Consider the following 12,410-nt stretch of genomic DNA (forward strand, 5'->3'; position numbering starts at 1 on the left):
CAGTAATCTGGTCATCAAGAGTGGGTAGAGAGGATAGGGAGGCAAAGGTGGGGTGTGATGCACTGAGAGAGATGGATAAGGTCGAGAGAGCGGAGGTCTCTGTGGGGGAGTAATATAGATTTACGGGGGAGGAGTGTGAGAGGAAGCAGGTGAGAAGGTTATGATCAGAGAGAGGGATTTCAGAGTTGGTGAGAGTGGAGATACTGCAGCGGTTGGTGAGTGGGCGAGGTGGGGTGGAGCAGGAGGTTGGTATTCATTCATTCGTTCAATCGTATTTATTGAGTGCTTACTGTGTGCAGAGCACTGTACTAAGCGCTTGGGAAGTACAAATCGGCAACATATAGAGACGGTCCCTACCCAACAACGAGCTTACAATCTAGAAGGGGGAGACAGACAACAAAACAAAACAAGTAGACAGGTAAATCAGGTCAGACACAGTCCCTGGCCCACATTGGGCTCAAGGCTTTAATCCCCATTTTACAGATGAGGTAAGTGAGGCACAGAGAATAATAGTAATGATACCATAATAATAATAAAAATTATGGTAACAAATACCACAATAAAAACAATAATGAGGTAAGTGAGGCACAGAGAACAATAATAATAATAATAATTCTCTGTGCCTCACTTACCCTATCACCATCATCACTATGGTATTTGTTACCATAATCATTACCATTACCATAGTATTTGTTAAGCGCTCACTATGTGCCAAGCACTGTTCTAAGCGCTGGGGTGGATACAAGATCATCAGGTTGTCCCACGTGGGGCTCGCAGTCTCAATCCCCATTTTACAGATGAGGAAACTGGCACAAAGAAGTTAAGCGACTTGCCCAAGGTCACACAGCAGACAAGCAGCAGCGCCAGGACTAGAACCTATGACCTTCTGACTCCCAGGCCCGTGCTCTATTCACTACACCATGCTGCGTCTCTGCCCAACGGGCAGCAGAGGAGTCACCCGGGACACCCATGTGGATGTTGAAGTCTCCGAGGATCAAAGTGGGCATGGAAAAGGAGAGAAGGAAGGTGAGAAACGGGTCAGTTCTTGGGTCAGTTCTTGGTCCCCTTCTGTTCTCCAACTATTCTCACTCCCTTGGTGAACTCATTCGCTCCCATGGCTTCAACTATCATCTCTACACAGACACCCAAATCTACATCTCCTCCCTTGTTCTCTCTCCCTCCCTCCAGGCTCGTATCTCCTCCTGCCTTTAGGACATTTCCACCTGGATGTCCACCCGCTCAACATGTCCAAGACTGAGCTCCTTATCTTCCCTCCCAAACCCTGTCCTCTCACTGACTTCCCCGTCACTGTAGAACAGCACTACCATCCTTCCCGTCTCACAAGCCCACAACCTTGGCGTTGTCCTCGACTCTGCTCCCTCATTCACCCCACACATCCAATCCATCACCAAAACCTGCCGGTCTCACCTTCACAACATTGCCAAGATCCGCCCTTTCCTCTCCATCCAAACCTTGTTGGTTCAATCTCTCATCCTCTCCTGACTGGATTACTGCATCAGCACATTGCCAAGATCCGCCCTTTCCTCTCCATCCATACCGCTACCCTGCTCATTCAAGCTCCCATCCTATCCCGTCTGGACTACTGCATCAGCCTTCTCTCTGATCTCCCATCCTCGTGTCTCTCCCCACTTCAATCCATACTTAATGCTGCTGCCCGGATTATTTTTGTCCAGAAACGCTCTGAGCATATTACTCCCATCCTCAAAAATCTCCAGTGGCTACCAATCAATCTGCGCATCAGGCAGAAACTCCTCACCCTGGGCTTCAAGGCTGTCCATCACTTCGCCCCCTCCTACCTCACCTCCCTTCTCTCCTTCTACAGCCCAGCCCGCACCCTTCGCTCCTCTGCTGCTAATCTCCTCACCGTACCTCATTCTCGCCTGTCCCACCATCGACCACCGGACCACGTCATCCCCCGGGCCTGGAATGACCTCCCTCTGCCCATCTGCCAAGCTAGCTCTCTTCCTCCCTTCAAGGCCCTACTGAGAGCTCACCTCCTCCAGGAGGCCTTCCCAGACTGAGCCCTTTCCTTCCTCTCCCCCTCGTCCCCCTCTCCATCCCCCCCATCTTACCTCCTTCCCTTCCCCACAGCACCTGTATATATGTATATATGTTTGTACATATTTATTACTCTATTTATTTATTTTACTTGTACATATCTATTCTATTTATTTTATTTTGTTAGTATGTTTGGTTTTGTTCTCTGTCTCCCCCTTTTAGACTGTGAGCCCACTGCTGGGTAGGGACTGTCTCTATATGTTACCAATTTGTACTTCCCAAGTGCTTAGTACAGTGCTCTGCACACAGTAAGCACTCAATAAATACGATTGATGATGATGATGATGATCAGCCTCCTTTCTGTTCTCCCATCCTCCTGTCTCTCCCTGCTTCAGTCTATTCTTCACTCTGCTGCCCGGATTTATCTTTGTACAAAAACGCTCTGGGCATATCACTCCCCTCCTCAAAAATTTCCAGTGATTGCCTATCAACCTTCGCATGAAGCAAAAACTCCTCACTATGGGCTTCAAAGCTCTCCATCACCTTGCCCCCTCCTACCTCACCTCCCTTTTCTCCAACAGCCCAGCCCACACACTCCGCTCCTCTGCTGCTAACCTCCTAACTGTGCCTCGTTCTCGCCTGTCCCGTTGTCGACCCCTGGCCCACATCCTATCCCTGGCCTGGAATGCCCTCCCTCCACACGTCTGCCAAAGTAGCTCTCTTCCTCCCTTCAAAGCCCTACTGAGAGCTCACCTCCTCCAGGAGGCCTTCCCAGACTGAGCCCCCCCTTTTCTTCTGCTCCTCCACTCCCCACTGCCCCCACTCCCTCCCTCTGCCCTACCCCCTTCCCCTCCCCACAGCACTTGTGTATATTTGTACATATTTATTACTTTATTTTATTAATGATGTGTATATAGCTATAATTCTATTTATCTATTCTGATGGTATTGACACCTGTCTACTTGTTTTGTTTTGTTGTCTGTCTCCCTCTTCCAGACTGTGGGCCCGTTGCCGGGTAGGGACCATCTCTATATGTTGCCGACTTGTACTTCCCAAGCGCTTAGTACAATGGTCTGCACATAGTAAGTGCTCAATAAATGCGACTAAATGAATATCCAAGGCCAGAAAGAATTTCTGTAAAGAGAGGGATGGTCTACCGTGTTAAAAACAGCGGAGGGCAAAGAGGAATGGGACAGACTGCAAGCTTTCTCTAGACTGTAAGTTTGTTGTGGGTAGGGAATGAATCTACCCACTCTGTTATATTGTTTTATCATATTCTCCCAATCACTTAGTACAGTGCTCTGCACACAGTAAGTGCTCAATAAATATGATTGATTGATTGAGGAGAAACCATTTAAGTTTATAGAAAGAGGTCACTGGAAACCTTGGTAAGCCTGGTTTCAATAGAGTGAATACCGTCAAGAGAGATTTGGAAAAGAGGAAGTGGAGGCAGTGGATGTATAAAAGCTCTTTGAGGATTTCAGATAGGAATGAGAGAAAGCTGTCTTTTTGCTGTCTTCTCCTGTTACACCCCAGTTCATACTATTCACCTTCTCTCAAGCTAACTTCCTAATTACACCTCACTCTTGCTCTCCTGCACTTTGACTCTTGACTCTCCCATTTCTGATGCCCTCCCCCCAGTCAATCAATCAGTTGATCAATTAAGCCCACCAAATCACGTCCCTCCTAAAAATCCACCCCCTTTAAGAAGTATTCCTTGACTACTGTCTGCCTTTCTAGTCATGTCATCATATCTTAATACTCAATTACCTGTTCTTCCTTTCCCTTAGACTGTGAGCACTATGAGGGACATGGACTGAGTCCAACCTGATTATCTTGTATCTGCCCCAGTGCTTAGACTTAGCGCTTAGAGTAGGTGCTTAACAATTAACTATTGTTAATTGTTAATAGATAATAGTAACTATAGTTAATAGTCATTATGAGCTGTTTATCGCATTTAGCGACTTTGGGATTTTTTTGTTTTGATACATTATCGTTATGCTTTTCCTGTTGTTCTCGTTGTGTGTATGTATACATTTTGTGATTGCCTGACTCCTCCATTAGATTTTAAGCCTCCAGAGGGCAGGGCAGGGACTGTGTTTGCTCTTCCCCTTCTCTTCTACCTTTTTCCATTCCTTTCAGTCTCCCCAGTTTGAAAGCCAGTTGAGACATTCGTAACAATTCTCATCAGGTAATTTAAAATGCTCCAAAATGCTGCATTAGATTAGCATAGCTGTCCTGAATGTTGGTAAATGATTCTGTTAATGCTGAGATTCTCTCTATGTGTGTATTGTTCAGAGAGGAAGCTTGTCCACTGTACCCAATAAAATTAGTAGGGCACCTTTCCTGGTTGTCCCTTGACATTTAGAATGAATACTGCATCCCTAAGTAAGGCTCCCTCTAGACTGAAAGCTCCTTGAGAGCAGAAATCATGTCTACTAACAATTTTGTACTGTACTCTCCCAAGCACTTATAATTATAATAATTATGGTATTTGTTAAGCACTTACTGTGTGCCAAGCACTGTTCTAAACTCTGGGGTAGATACAAGTTAATCAATCAATCAATCAATCAATCATATTTATTGAGCGCTTACTGTGTGCAGAGCACTGTACTAAGCGCTTGGGAAGTACAAGTTGGTAACATATAGAGACAGTCCCTACCCAACAGTGGGCTCACAGTCTAGAAGGGGGAGACCTGAGAGGCCCGTCCGCCCGCCCGCCATCGCAGCGCCCCCACGGACGCCCCCCCCTGCTTCCACCCCCCCCCCCCCCCCACTTAGGCGACCTTCTTTGCAGTGCCCCTCATCCCCCCCTTCCCGGTCCGGTCCTGACTGACTCTCCCCCCTCCCGCCCCCAGGTAAAAAGCCCTCGTTAGCACCATGTTACATTAACGACAACCTCATTCGCACCTCCTCAGCCCTCCCATGCTAGTTGACTGTCCGCTCCTCTCCCCAGGTATCTCTGCTCCCTGACCCCCCTTAACAGGCCCACCCTACTCCAGCATTTAATAGTTTGTATCTGCTCTCTGTGACATCATTATCTGCCAATTTTATTATTGCCATAGCATATTGATTGTTTAACTACACCCTGTGATGCCATCGCCTACTTATATCATTGCTACTGTTTTACTGCTTCTGCATCTCAATTGTTAACCTCCCACCGTACTGTCACTCGCCCTGCTGACCTCACCATGAACTTTCAGTTCCCTTGCTCCCAACTGCCATTCCCATTCCTCACCTTCCCCTTCCCCTCTCCCACCCAGCTTTTTCCCTCCCTTTCCCCCACCAAGACCACTCCCCCTCACCCCCTACCAAGGATTCCTCTGTACCAGCGCCAGCCCTCCGCTCCTCCCTCCCGGCCCCCTCCCTCCCCTTCTCCCCGCCCCCACCCCATCCCAGTTCTCCTCTCCCATCGCCACCCCCCTTCCCACTCTCCCCACCCAGGCCCCCGCAAATTCATCCCAATCCAAACCCTCCCCACCCCTCGCACCCTTCCCCCTCCCTCCCCTCCCTCGACAGCTGCTGCCAAGTGTGGCCTCTGGAACCCCCGCTCCGTTTTAAGTAAGATCCCTTTCATCCTGGACCTATTCCTTTCCAGCTCTCTATTCCTCCTCGCCCTAACTGAAACTTGGCTGTCTCCAGACGACACAGTCTCTTCTGCTGCTCTCTGCAGTGCAGGCCTCTTCTTCTCCCATTCCCCCAGACTCACCGGAAAAGGAGGAGGTGTCGGTTTCCTTCTCGCTCCCCAATGTCGCTTTCGCACTATCCCTCCTCCCCCTTCCCTTTCCTTCCCTTCCTTTGAAGCCCACATTATTCGCCTCTACCACCCCCTCCAGATTCTTGTAGCCGTCATCTACCGCCCTCCGGGCCCCACTTCCAACTTCTTTAACGACTTTGACCCATTCCTCACCTTCCTTCTCTCCTTCTCCATGCCCACTCTGATCCTCGGAGACTTCAATATCCACATGGATATCCCTAACGACTCCTCTGCCGCCCGCCTTCTATCTCTCCTTGACGCTGCCAACCTCTTCCTCCACCCCACCTCACCCACTCACCAACTTGGTCATACCCTCGACCTCATCATCTCCTACCGCTGCACTGTGTCCACCCTCACCAACTCTGAAATCCCTCTCTCTGATCATAATCTTCTCACCTGCCTCCTCACTCACACTCCTTTCCCCTGTAAATCCGTATTACACCCTCACAGAGATCTCCGCTCTCTGGACCCCATCCATCTTTCGGAGCGCCTCACACCCCACCTCGCAGCCCTCTCCTCTCTACCCAGTCTTGATGATCAGATTACTGCTCTCAACTCTACCCTTTCTACTCAGCTAGACTCACTCACTCCCCTTTCCCTTCGCCGCTCTCGCACCACTAACCCACAGCCCTGGATCACTGCCACTGTCCGCCTCCTTCGCTCTTATGCTCGAGCTGCCGAACGCTGCTGGCGAAAGTCTAAACACCATGCCAACCTCATTCACTTCAAGTTTATCCTTTCCTGCCTTAACTCAGCCCTCTCCTCTGCCAGACAAAACTATTTCTCCTCCCTTATTGACACCCATGCCCATCACCCCTGCCAGCTCTTCCGTACACTCACCTCCCTTCTCAGGCCCCCGGTTCCTCCCCCTCCTCCTTCCCTCACCCCCAACGATCTGGCCTCCTACTTCATTAACAAAATTAAATCCATCAGGTCCGACCTCCCCAAAGTCTCTTCCCCCCTTTCTCCATCCCCCCGGCTCTCAACACTCTCTGCTACTCTCCCATCCTTCCCAGCAGTGTCCTCAGAGGAGCTCTCCTCCCTCTTCTCAAGTGCTACTCCGGCCACCTGTGCTTCTGACCCCATTCCCTCTCATCTTATGAAATCTCTCGCTCCATCCCTTCTCCCCTCCTTAACTTCCATCTTCAACCGCTCACTCTCCACTGGTTCCTTCCCCTCTGCCTTCAAACATGCCCATGTCTCTCCCATCCTAAAAAAACCCTCTCTTGACCCCACCTCACCTTCTAGTTATCGTCCCATATCCCTCCTACCATTCCTTTCCAAACTCCTTGAACGAGTTGTCTACACTCGCTGCCTAGAATTCCTCAATAACAACTCTCTCCTCGACCCCCTCCAGTCTGGCTTCCATCCCCTACATTCCACGGAAACTGCCCTCTCAAAGGTCACCAATGACCTCCTGCTTGCCAAATCCAACGGCTCCTACTCTGTCCTAATCCTCCTCGACCTCTCAGCTGCCTTTGACACTGTGGACCACCCCCTTCTTCTCAACACGCTATCTGACCTTGGCTTCACAGACTCCGTCCTCTCCTGGTTCTCCTCTTACCTCTCCGGTCGTTCTTTCTCAGTCTCTTTTGCAGGCTCCTCCTCCCCCTCCCATTCTCTCACTGTGGGGGTTCCCCAAGGTTCAGTGCTTGGTCCCCTTCTGTTCTCGATCTACACGCACTCCCTTGGTGACCTCATTCGCTCCCACGGCTTCAACTATCATCTCTACGCTGACAACACCCAGATCTACATCTCTGCCCCTGCTCTCTCCCCCTCTCTCCAGGCTCGCATCTCCTCCTGCCTTCAGGACATCTCCATTTGGATGTCTGTCCGCCACCTAAAGCTCAACATGTCGAAGACTGAACTCCTTGTCTTCCCTCCCAAACCTAGCCCTCTCCCTGACTTTCCCATCTCTGTTGACGGCACTACCATCCTTCCCGTCTCACAAGCCCGCAACCTTGGTGTCATCCTCGACTCCGCTCTCTCATTCACCCCTCACATCCAAGCCGTGACCAGAACCTGCCGGTCTCAGCTCCACAACATTGCCAAGATCCGCCCTTTCCTCTCCATCCCAACTGCTACCCTGCTCATTCAAGCTCTCATCCTATCCCGTCTGGACTACTGCATCAGCCTTCTCTCTGATCTCCCATCCTCGTGTCTCTCTCCACTTCAATCCATACTTCATGCTGCTGCCCGGATTATCTTTGTCCAGAAATGCTCTGGGCATATCACTCCCCTCCTCAAAAATCTCCAGTGGCTACCAATCAATCTGCGCATCAGGCAGAAACTCCTCACCCTCGGCTTCGAGGCTCTCCATCACCTCGCCCCCTCCTACCTCACCTCCCTTCTCTCCTTCTACAGCCCAGTCCACACCCTCCGCTCCTCCACCGCTGATCTCCTCACCGTACCTCGCTCTCGCCTGTCCCGCCATCGACCCCCGGCCCACGTCATCCCCCGGGCCTGGAATGCCCTCCCTCTGCCCATCCGCCAAGCTAGCTCTCTTCCTCCCTTCAAGGCCCTGCTGAGAGCTCACCTCCTCCAGGAGGCCTTCCCAGACTGAGCCCCTTCCTTCCTCTCCCCCTCATCCCCCTCTCCATCCCCCCATCTTATCTCCCTCCCTTCCCCACAGCACCTGTATATATGTATATATGTTTGTACATATTTTTTTACTCTATTTATTTATTTATTTAATTTATTTGTACATATCTATTCTATTTATTTTATTTTGTTAGTATGTTTGGTTTTGTTCTCTGTCTCCCCCTTTTAGACTGTGAGCCCACTGTTGGGTAGGGACTGTCTCTATATGTTGCCAATTTGTACTTCCCAAGCGCTTAGTACAGTGCTCTGCACATAGTAAGCGCTCAATAAATACGATTGATGATGATGATGAGACAGAGAACAAAACCAAACATACTAACAAAATAAAATAAATAGAATAGATATGTACAAGTAAAATAAATAAATAAATAAATAAATAGAGTAATAAATAATAAGTAATAATCAGGTTGGATGCAGTCCCTGTCCCACATGGTGCTCACACTCTTATTCCCCATTTTACAGATGAGGTAACCGAGGCCCAGAGAAGTGAAGTGACTTGCCCAAGGTCACACAGCAGACAGGTGGTGGGGCCTGCATTAGAACCCATGACCTTCTGACTCCCAGGCCTGAGCTCTATCCACTAGGCCATGCAGTCCTATGCACACAGTGAGCCTTCAATATCATTTTTTGATTGATTGATTCTACTTTTATTGTATACTCCCATAAGTATACAAGTATACACTAAGTATAGTATTCTCCCCACTAAATACCTATTCATAGCTCACTACTGTGATGGAGGGTTGGTAGGGTGAAACTGTCAGAAGTAGGGGAATGCTTGCTGACCTGGAATGTCTTCCAAGGGGGGCAGGCTCAACAGAAATCCTGAAAATAGCTGGCTAATGTGGGTGGCAAAGACTGTAGTGGCTACCGAGGTGGTTACCTGGCAACCACCTGCTGGTCTAAGATGCTATAGCATCAGCACTATGCTGCAGTTACTTTAGCTGTAAATAGACTTTGTCTGTAAAACTGTCGCGTGCACTTTACCATGTACGGCAACCCTGCCTGCTTACTCTCTTGTGACATTTTGTGCCCCATGTGGGAACATGACTGAAAAGGATAAGAGAGTGTGGGTGGCGCTGCAGAAGCACTAACACTTTAATTAATTCCTCTGCGCAGCGTCTAAATGTCCCAAAGTCGTATAACTGAAGCTGTTCCATAATTCTTGATGGGGTAGTTTATCCTTTCAGTGTTCTGCACAAAGTAGCCACTCAATGAGTACTGATGATGAGTACTTGTACATATTTACTATTCTATTTATTTTGTTAATGATGTGCATCTAGCTTTATTTCTATTAATTTTGATGACTTGACACCTGTCCACGTTTTGTTTTGTTGTCTGTCTCCCCTTTCTAGACTGTGAGCCCGTTGTTGGGTAGGGACCGTCTCTATATGTTGCCAACTTGTATTTCCCAAGTGCTTAGTACAGTGCTCTGCACACAGTAAGCACTCAATAAATACGATTGATTAATTGATCAGTTGGAGCCATTTTGACTGAAGGACCACCTAACGTGTTTCACGAGGTGGACAGACTCAGTAGAAATTCTGAAAAATAGCTAACATGAGCAGCAAAGCCTGAGGCTGCTACCAAGACAACCAAGACTACTGCCTTCCAGGTCACGGTGCCATGGCACAGTATCAACACAATGCTGCGGTCGTTTTGGCTGTAAATGGGTCTATGTTTAAAAAAAACAAACTTTGTGGGCACTTCCTAGTGTGTTGCATCCCTGCCCACCTACTCACTCTTTGCACTCTGTACCCCAGCAGGAGCAAAAGTGGCAGGAATGAGAGAGTATGAGTGGTGTTGAGGATGCCATTAGCGCTATAATCAACATAAAGACCGAAGCTCATTTGTCTTTCTGGACAGGAGAGCGCATCACTGATGATGATGGTGTTGATGATATGCTTACTCCAAGCTCGGCACATTTTTTTTCTTTTGTTGGGGGGTGTTGGCTGGCAGCCTGTGGATCAGCCTGTGAGAAGCAGCATGGCCTAGTGGATAGAGCACGGGACTGGGAGTTAGAGGACCTGGATTCTAATCCCAGCTCTGCCACTTGTTTGTTGGGTGACCTTGAGCAAGTTACTCCACTTCTCTGTGCCTCAGTTACCTCATCTGTTAAATGGGGATTAAGACTGTGAGCCCCACACGGGACATGGACTGTGTCCAAACTGATTAGCTTGTATCTACCCCAGTACTTAGTACAGGGACTGGCACATAGTAAGCACTTAACAAATTCCATCTAAATAAAACCAGAATTCATGACTCTAAGTGGTCAGGCAATCCTATCCTTCATTCCCATGGTGCCTGAAATTCCACCTCTTCCAGGAAGTCTTCCAGATTCATTGCTACTCCTAAAACTGATTCACCACTCCAGGAGTCCCTTAGCTCGCATATGTTAATTAATTATTCTCTTTTCATTTATATTCTTGCTTAAGGTACTTTAAGTCTTTCTTTACCTGGGTTAAAGTGTACAGGGCTAGGAGGTGGGAAATGCAAGTAGTATACTTTGCATAGTGGCTACAGCAAGGGCCTGGGAGTCAGAAGGTCAAGCAAAAACTCCTCACTCTCGGCTTCAAGGCTCTCCATCACCTCGCCCCCTCCTACCTCACCTCCCCTCTCTCCTTCTACAGACCAGCCCACACCCTCCGCTCCTCTGCTGCTAACCTCCTCACTATGCCTCGTTCTTGCCTGTCCCACCGTCGACTCCTGACCCACGTCCTTCCCCTGGCCTGGAATGCCCTCCCTTCACCCATCCGCCAAGCTAGATCTCTTCCTCCCTTCAGAGCCCTACTGAGAGCTCACCTCCTCCAGGAGGCTTTCCCAGGCTGAGCTCCCTTTTTCCTCTCCTCCTCCCCATCCCCCCCCGCCCTACCTCCTTCCCCTCCCCACAACACTTGTATATATTTGTACAGATTTATTACTCTATTTATTTTACTTGTACATATTTACTATTCTGCTTATTTTAATGATGTGCATATAGTTTTAATTCTATTTGTTACGACAATTTTGACAGCTGTCTACATGTTTTGTTTTGTTGTCTGTCTCCCCCTTGTAGACTGTGAGCCTGTTGTTGGGTAGGGACTGTCTCTATATGTTGCCAACTTGTACTTCCCAAGCGCTTAGTACAGTGCTCTGCACACAATAGGTGCTCAATAAATACGATTGAATGAATGAATGAGTTCTAATCCCGGTTCTGCCACTTGTCTGTTGTGTGGCTTTGGGCAAATCACTTCACTTCTCCGAGCCTTAGTTCCTCCATGTGTACAATGCGAATTAAGACTGTGAGCCCGCTGTGGGACAGGGAATGTGTCCAACCCGGTTTGGTTGGATCCAAGAGAAGCAGCATGGCTTAGTGGAAAGAGCCCGGGCTTGGGAGTCCGAGGTCCTGAGTTCTAATCCTGACTCCACCGTTTATCAGCTGTGTGACTTTGGACAAGTCACTTCACTTCTCTGCGCCTCAGCTACCTCATCTGTAAAATGGGGATTAAGACTGTGAGCCCCAGGTGGGACAACCTGATTACCTTGTATCAACCCCAGTGCTTAGAACAGCACTTTGCACATAGTGCGTGCTTAACAAATACCATCATTATTAGAGAAGCAGCGTGGCTCAGTGGAAAGAGCCCGGGCTTTGGAGTCAGAGGTCATGGGTCCAAATCCGGCTCCACCAATTGTCAGCTGTGTGACTTTCTTCACTTCTCTGAGCCTCAGTTCCCTCATCTGTAAAACGAGGATGAAGACTGTGAGCCCCACATGGGACAACCTGCTCACCTTGTATCCCTCCCAGAACTTAGAACGGTACTTTGCACATAGTAAGCGTTTAACCAATGCCATTATTATTATCAACCACCCCGGCGCTTAGTACAGTGCTTGACACTTAACAAACACCACAATTATTATTATTGCTATCAGCCCCTAGGCCTGTGAAAGGACTGATCTAATCAACATTTTCTGGTGGACAATTCGTTCGCTTAATCGGGTTTATTGCGTCCCCCAGTTCGGAGAGAACAGAGGGAGGGCCCCGAGAAGGGGGGGAAGC

Source organism: Tachyglossus aculeatus, chromosome X1, assembly GCF_015852505.1.
Source record: "Tachyglossus aculeatus isolate mTacAcu1 chromosome X1, mTacAcu1.pri, whole genome shotgun sequence".
Taxonomy (NCBI): Eukaryota; Metazoa; Chordata; class Mammalia; order Monotremata; family Tachyglossidae; genus Tachyglossus; species Tachyglossus aculeatus.